Source organism: Gracilinanus agilis, chromosome 3 (genome assembly GCF_016433145.1).
Source record: "Gracilinanus agilis isolate LMUSP501 chromosome 3, AgileGrace, whole genome shotgun sequence".
NCBI lineage: Eukaryota > Metazoa > Chordata > Mammalia > Didelphimorphia > Didelphidae > Gracilinanus > Gracilinanus agilis.
In genome coordinates, this window is record NC_058132.1 from 487,420,797 (window position 1) to 487,429,801 (window position 9,005).

Here is a 9,005-nt window from a genome sequence, read left to right on the forward strand (position 1 = left end):
TGTATAATGTTTTCCTGGTTCTGCTTACTTCATCCCACATCAGTTCACAGAGGTCTTTCCAGTTCTTATAGAAATCCATCAATTCATCATTCCTTATGGCTCAATAGTATTCCATCACCATCATATACCACAATTTGTTTGGCCTTTCCCCAATTGATGGACACCCCCTTGTTTTCCAATTTTTTTGATACCACAAAGAGAGTGGATATAAATATTTTTGTACAAACAGGCCCATTCCCATTTTTAAAAATCTCTTTGGGATACAAACCCAGCAGTGCTATGGCTGGATCAAAGGGCAGGCCGTCTTTTAGTGCCCTTTTGGGCATAGTTCCAAATTGCCTTCCAGAAGGGTTGGATCAATTCACAACTCCACCAGCACTACATTGGTGTCCCAATTTTGCCACATCTCTGCCAACATTTATTACTTTCCTTTACTGTCATATTGGCCAGTCTGCTAGGTGTGAGATGGTACCTCAACATTGTTTTTATTTGCATTTCTCTAATTATGAGAAATTTAGACCACTTTTTCATGTACTTATTGATAGTTTTGATTTCTTTATCTGAAAACTTCCCATTCATGTCCCTTGACCCTTTGTCAATTGGGGAATGGCTTGATTTTTTGTACAATTGTAAATTTGAGAAATTAGACCTTTGCCAAAGATTTTTGTTACAATTTCCCCCAAAATTTGTTGCTTCCCTTCTAATTTTGGTTGCATTGGTTTTGTTTGTACAGAAACTTTTAAATTTAATATAATCAAAATGATGCATTTTACATTTTGTAATGTTCTCTATCTCTTGCTTGGTTCAGAGAAGTCTTTGAAAGGAAGAAACCAAGATCAGCTGTGAAGGTGAAGCTGTAAAATAAGGTTGGTTATAGTTGGGGAGGGTTTTTTTGTTTGTTTGTTTGTTTTTTGGTCTGGTGCTACTTTTTATCTATATGATCATTTTTTTTGATAGGGAAGAATAAAAAGATTTTATTTATTATCAAGAAATTTGCAAAGAGAGGTAGGATGGTATAATGCACTTGTTTCCAAAGTTTTTTGGCCTACCGCCCCCTTTCCAGAAAAATATTACTTAGGGCCTCCCTGGAAATTATGAAACTATTTATTGAACTCAGAATAGAATGTAATACAAAAAATTGTGTCCATCACTGCCTCCCTAGATTGCTGCAGCACCCACCAGGGGGCGGTGGCGCCCACTTTGGGAATCACTGGTATAGTGAGTGAAAAGAGCCAACCTACCATCAAGTTCTTCCTCTGACATATACTAGTTGTGTAACTATCTGTGACCATTTAAGCCCTGGAAATAGAGGTTCTTAAGTCAGTTCTTTTTAAAAATCTTTTTAAAAAATAGATAACTGTATATCCACATAATTTATTTCCTTTTAGTCCTATGTATTTAATTTTATATACTTAAAAATACTCTGAAAAGGCTACCATAGGTTTCACAAGTCATGGCAGAAAAAAAAAGAATCTCTTCTCTAAGACTATATTTTCCAAAGGGCTGTTAATCTCAAAGGGATGTCCACACCAAGTGTCCCCATGAAATCACAGGTGCAGAGAAAGCAAACAAAAAATTGAACCCTTTTGCTTGGTCTCAACTACCCTGCCCTTGGTAGGTCTTCCTCCCTCCCTTTCCCCTCCCCTCCTGGAGATAGTAAGTGATTCAATCTGGGTTATATTTGTATGATCCTGCAAAACTTATTTCCATATTGGCCATGCTGTGAAAGAATACTCACATAAAACTAAGACCCCAAAATAAGAACACACACAAATAAAATAAACTGAAAAATTGTATTTCTTTGATCTGCATTCTGACTCCATCAATTCTTTCTCTGGAGGTGGAAAGCATTCTTTGTCATAAATCCTTCAGAGAACTGCCTTGCATCCTTGCATTCCTGAGAAAAATGAAGTTATTCACAGTTGGTCATTGTACAGTGTTCTTCTGGATCTATAATGGGGGAAAACCAGGGAAGGTGCCTTAAATATTAAATATGGGCTCACTGGGGTGGATAGGAGACAGGAAGGGAGAATGGGTGAGACTTTACAAGTCAGGGAACCAGGTTTAACTACAAGGGAAAGACCTTTGACTGGAATGACAGTTAAGCCTGTTAAGGAAGAAACCAGGGAAAGGTGCCTTAAAAAGTAAACAGGTGGCTGTGTGGGGGACAGGAATGACAGGAAGGGGCCCAACAAGTAGGGAGACTGGGTTATAATGGCTGTTTGGATGTCTGTAACAGAAATGGCTGTTGGCCTCCAACTGCCACCCAGCATCAACAAGACAGAGCCTATGGAAGCTGATAAGTAAAGGCAAGAGTTTAACAACACATTTTAATCAAGGACAAACTAAGGTAAAGGATGGGAATTGGGATTCTACACTTACAAGCTAAGGGCACTCCACAGGGACAGGGGAAGGACTTGGCTACACTAAACTAAGGACTAAGCATAACAGGGCCCCGGGAAAAGCAGGACAGGAGTGAGTATCCTCCCAACAGTAGTGTTCAGCCTCACTCCAGTGTTGTTTCTGCTCCTCCCGGACCACCTGCTGCACTCTTCCAGGTGGGTAGATTCTGGGAGCTAACCCAGCCCAAAGTTGACCTGCAACTCAGGCTGGAATTTTGCAGTCTCTACCAAAATCTCCCACAAGTAGGTGATGGTCTTTCCACAGGATCTCTGGTAAATCTGGTGTCTCCTGGTTGTCAGTTGCTGCTTGCCCCAAAACCACCATGGAGTCTCTCTCAGTGAACAAGAAACACACTTCCTACTTCTTCATTCCATCTTGGAATCCTCCAGCCCTTCCTGCTAGGTCCAACACTAATACTAAATTAATAGCTAAATAATCCTCACAATAAGCCTGACCAACTGTCACTCAGCCCCACCCAGCCTGGAATAAATGCAGATTAACACATACACACAATGAGGACCTAAAATTACTAAAAACACACAGGGTATCAGTTTAATTATAATATGAGGGGATTGGAAAGGGGGTTAGGTAAACTATGGCTAACAACCCAGGACTGGAGTCAAAAAGGGTAAGACTCTTAGCCAACCTGGCTTCAGCCAGGCTTTGACTCCTTGGCTAAGGACCTGGAGAAGAGGGCTTGAACTTGGGATCTCACAACTCTTCCAGGGATGTTACAGGATGCCAGGAACCAACTCCTCCAGAACTGATGTAGCCAGGTAGGGATTGAAGTCTGCAAGTTGTCCACCAGATCACAGGCCACCTCCCTACTCAGTGCTGTCTTGCAGGACTGATGTCCTCTGCTTTCGATCTTCACCACACTCCAAGATCCCAGGGAATCAGGGTACAGCTCCACTAGCTCTGAGGTCTCCCAGGGTCAGTTACAGCTTGTCCCAATCACCCTGGAGTCCTTCTCAGAGAGAGAGCAAGCCACTGCCTGCTTCCCCATTCCATATGGAATTCTCCAGCCCTTCCTGTCAAGTCTCCTACATAACAACTAAATCATCTTTCCTCACAACAGTTCTCCTTACTTCACTCCTGAATCAGGAACTATAACATATCATCTCATATATATTATATTATATTGTATTAGATACTATATTCTCCTATTAAAATATAAGTTCTTTGAGGGCAATGATGATATATATCAAACTGGTTATCCTATAAGCATTTGAAATTCAACACATCTAAAACAGAATTGATTATCTTCTTCCCCAAACCCTTCTTTTTTTCCTGTATTTTCTTATTCTATTTCTATTCTATTCTATCGGGGCACCACCATCTTCCCAGGTACTCAGACTCAAAACTTTGGTGTCATCCTCAACTCCTCACTCTCATTCACTGCATATTATTCAATCTGTTATAAATCTCTACATTCATACTATCTCTAGCTTATGCCTCCTCCTCTCGAGTCACACAGCTACCACCCATGTGCAATCTCTCATCACTTCATGCCTAGACAATTGTAATAGCCTTCTGGTTGGCCTGACTCAGGTCTCTTCCCATTCCAATCTATCCACTAAATTACCAATGTGATTTTCCTACGGCACAAGTTTGACCATGTCAGTGTCCACTGCCCCTACAAATTCTAATCACTCTCTAATTCCTCTAGGATTAAAAATAACACGCTCTTTTTTTTTTTGACACTGGAAACCTTTCACAAGCAGACCCCTTCTTATGTTTTCAGTCTTCTTACCCTTAATTCCCCTCCAAGAACTAATATAATCGCATTACACCATTCTACTTGCTGTTCCTCCTACATGATAATTTCACTCCCAATTTTGTATCTTTTCATTGACTGTCCCCTACTTCTGGAATATTCCTCCTCACCTCTCCCTCCCCAATTTTTTAGATCTCCTTCAAGATTCAGCTCAAATATTGCCTTCTTCAAGAAGCCTTATCTGTCCCCTCCTCCCTTAACCTTCCCCATATACTTTGCTAATGCCTTCTCGCCAAGATTAACTTCCATTACATATATACACACATACACGTAGGGTGTATGTGTTGTCTATGTGAATTATTTGTGTATCCACATGGGTTTGTCAAAATGTAGATCACATGGAAGCATGAATAGATAGCTCTAGAATCGAAACCACCTTTCTCCAAGGGAGACGTTGATCCCTGCCAGGAGAGGACCGTAAGATTGAGACTAGTTTGTTCCATCATTCTCAGAAAGGAGTTACCAAATTTGAATTATATCTATCTGCCCTCTCCCTAAATATTACTACTATAGGGGAAATAATTTTTAGGTTCAAGCCACTTTCCAGGTCATTATCCCTTAACAGGCAAGAATGCCTCAAGCTATATTTGAAAGCTAACTCTCTTCCCACCAAAAACTGCTTACAAAAAGGCCATCACAATTACTGAATAGTCTGAAAAGGAAATGATGAATGCTGGAGGGGAAGTGGAAAAATAGGGACACTAATGCATTACTGGGGAAGTTGTGGACTGATCCAACCAATATGAGGAACAATTTGGAACCTTGCTCAAAAGGCTATAAAACTATGCCTTTTAGGTCTTTTAGGTCTGTAACCCAAGGAGATTTTTAGGTCTGTATCCCAAGGAGATTTTTAAAAAGGAAAAAAAAAGGATCCATATGTAAAAAAATATTTATAGCAGCTGTTCATGATGGCAAAGAATTGAAACTGAGAGGATGCTTATCATTTGAAGAATCACTAAATGGGTTGTGGCATATGATTGTGACAGAATATTGTTGTACTAAAAAAATGTTGTACTATAAAAAAAAAAAGGAGGATGATTTCAGAAAAACCTGAGAAGACCTATATGAATTGATGCAGACTGAAGTGAGTAGAATCAGTAGATCATTTTACACAATAATAGTTTTCTCAATGGGTAGAGGAGGGACTAGAGGAATGGAGGGAATTTGAACTCTGAATTTTTTTTTTTTTATGAATGTTAGTGGCAGTGTAGTGGATAGAGGGCCAGGACTGGAGTCAGGAAGACCTGGTTTCAAATCTGATCTCAAACATTTCCTAGATGTGTTACTCTGAGCAAGTCACTTAATCCCAATTGCCTAGCCCTTATTGCTCTTCTGCCTTGAAATTAGTACTTAGTCTCAATTCTAAGACAGAAGTGAAGGTTTTAAAAAAAATAAAATATAAAATGAATGTTAAAAATAAATTAAGAATAGTTTTTTTTGTTTGTTTTTTTTAACCCTTGTACTTCGGTGTATTGTCTCATAGGTGGAAGATTGGTAAGGGTGGGCAATGGGGGTCAAGTGATTTGCCCAGGGTCACACAGCTGGGAAGTGGCTGAGTCCGGGTTTGAACCTAGGACCTCCTGTCTCTAGGCCTGACTCTCACTCCACTGAGCTACCCAGCTGCCCCTAAGAATAGTTTGTTTTAAATGACTGAATAGTGAAAACTCATTTCTTCAAGCTGATATTAAACAGAAATCAGAGAAGTTATATAGGTTAAAATATACTCAACAATTCACAGAGGGCCTGAACTCTTCCACTGGGAATGAGATGAATCAGTTCAACCTGAAAGATACTCCCTAATTTGAGAAAAAATTCTCCAAATTGTCTACTGAAAATTAACAAAAAAATAGGGATAAGTTTGAGGATTAGTTCCTCTATGTACTAGCTTTCCCTTATAGTTTTTCTCTCCCTTCAGCGACTTCCTCCTAAACATAGCTTGGAACCACCAATAACCTCTCTTGAAGCTAAAAAGTCAACCAAGAACTCTCCTTTCCCAAGTTCTCTCCCACTCTGCCTCTCACCAAAGACATGGAAAGTTGAGTAATTATTTTCTTCACTGGTAAGGAGAGCTTTACCCAAATACCCAGGTCTAAACACCAGATTACACATATAGTTATTTTCATGTTGTCTCCTTTGTTGGATTGTGAACTCTGTATTCTTGCCTTTCTTTGTATTTATTTATACTTAATATTTAAATATACTTATATTTATACTTAATATAGTGCTTGCCAAATTGTAAGTGATTAATAAATGCTTTTTCAAGACTTGTACAAAAATATTTGTAGCTGTGCTCTTTATGGTGGCAAAAAATTGGAAATTAGGGGATGCCCTTCAATTGGGAAAAGACTGAACAAATCGTGGCATCTGTTGGTGATGAAATACTATTGTGCTAAAAGGAATAATGAACTGGAAGAATTCCATGTGAACTGGAACGACCTCCAGGAATTAATGCAGAGTGAAAGGAGCAGAACTAGGAGAACATCATACACAGAGACAGATACACTGTGGTACAATCGAATGTAATAGACTTTTCTACTAGTAGCAATGCAATGACCCAGGACAATCCTGAGGGACTTATGAGAAAGAACGCTATCCACATCCAGAGAAAGAACTGTGGGAGTAGAAACACGGAAGAAAAACAACTTCTTGATCACATGGGTCAATGGGGATATGATTGGGGATGTAGACTCTAAACGATCACCCTAGTGCAAATATCAATAATATGGAAATAGGTCTTGATCAATGACACATGTAAAACCCAGTGGAATTGCGTGTTGGCTATGGGAAGGGGGGTGGCAGCAGGAGAGGGAAAGAACATGATTCATGTAACCATGGAAAATATTCTTAATTAATTAATTAAACTTTAAAAAATTGCTTTTTCATTCATTCATTCATTCATTCATTCATTCATTCATTCATTTTCACTTCCAGATCTATCCTGCCCCCTTCCTTTTTGCTATGACTCCAATTCATGTTACAGTTTTCCCTTCTCTTTGTCAAAACTTCAGGATCATGAGCACAGGGGAGTTGATACCCAAAAAGAGTATGATCCTTCTAAGCTCCCCAACTCTGTCCACTGAGGCAGTGAGAGGCAAGAAGTTCTCTTTCCACTTCCTTACGTAAAAGATTTTGGTTGGTGTGCATCTGAACAATGGCTATGTGAGTTAAGGGAGGAGGCTGAAGGAATTTGACTGGAAGGTTTTCTTGGAGCACCTATTCTGCAGGGGCTCTTCAGTAGGAAATTATTACTATTAAACATACTTCTTCTTAAATACAATGACTACTAACCAGGAGTTTATAAAGTAATTAGGAAGACAAAACTAAGAAAAGAGAAGCATTAAATAGAATGAGGTGAAGGTTGGGATAGGGTGAGGACAGGAAAGTGGTGAAGGGATAATAAGCCTTTCATTCTCTTCCCTCCAAGGCATCTTTCTAAAAACTAGGAAGAAAGGAATTGGGATGAATAGATTCTTGTTCACTTTCTGAAGATTCTTTCTCCTTCTCTGCTCTCTTGAATCAGTTTCTCAAGCTCTGAATTGTTCAGTTATGGAAGTCCCAGGCTTATGTTTATAGTTACCAGCTGAGTCATTTTCTGATCCTTCTCCTAAAATTCAATTCAACCAACATTTATTATGCATGTCCCATGTGGATGCTATGAGATACTGGGAATACAAAGACAAAAACTGAAATAAATAATCCCCATCCTCAAGAAACTTGCACTGGTGAGAAAGATTCTTCTTCTCCTCTTATCTGTCCTTGTACTCTGGTTCTTAGACACTTCTCCCATATTTGGCCATATTCTTATTCTTCTAGTCTCATTTTTGATTCTACTATCTATTCCCTTGACCAGCAAATTCTCTCACCCAAATTTTTTAGCTGGTCTGGTTATCTCTTCTACCTACAACATATGGGCTACCAGCCGCGTGACCCAAATGATCCTTGGACACCTTTAAATTTTTTTTTAATTTAAAATTTTAAAAAGATATTTTATTTCTCAATTACAAGCAATAATAATTTTCAACATGTGTTTTCTGAAATGATGAGATCCAATGACAATCATGTTTTAGGCACTTGATGCTAAGAACTGAGTCTGCAAAGAAAGGCAAAAACAGAGGGGGAAAAAGAGAGAAACCCTGTATATACCTAAAGTATATATTAGAAATATGAAAATTAGGGGAAATGTAGGTAGCTCAGTGGATTGAAATTCAAGTCTAGAGATTGGAGGCCCTAGGTTCAAATCGGTCCTCAAATACTTCCTAGCTATGTGACACTGGGTAAATCACTTAATCCCCATTGCTTGGCCCCAATCAATCTTTTGCCTTGAAACCAATTCACACTATTGACTCTAAGATAAATAGGCAGAGAGAGAGAGAAGGAGGAGGAGGAAGGAAGGAAGGAAGGGAGGGAGGAAAGTAGGAAGGAGGGAAGGAAGGAAGGAGGGAGGTATACTAATAAAAGTGGAGATCCTTGACAAGACAGTGTCCTTGACCATGAAAATAATCATGTCAACACAAAGATGACTGTGAAATAGTAGTAACAGCAAATGAATATTTATTTACTATTTATTTGTGTTGAATATCTTTTGTATTTCATAGGATACTTGTCACTAACATTCATCCTAAAGTTTTCTGGTTTGCATATTTATATTAAAGATAGACCTTTTGGGCAAGTCACAACTTCTCTGACCCTCTGGAATCTCTTCTAGTTTGAAGATTTTATGAAACTGAACTTCTTTTGTTGACCTTAGAGGTAGCAGTCAAAGATTTTGCTTTTCTTCTTGAGGGCATTTCCCCTTTTACCTCTAAGTTCTTGGTTCTAAGGCTGA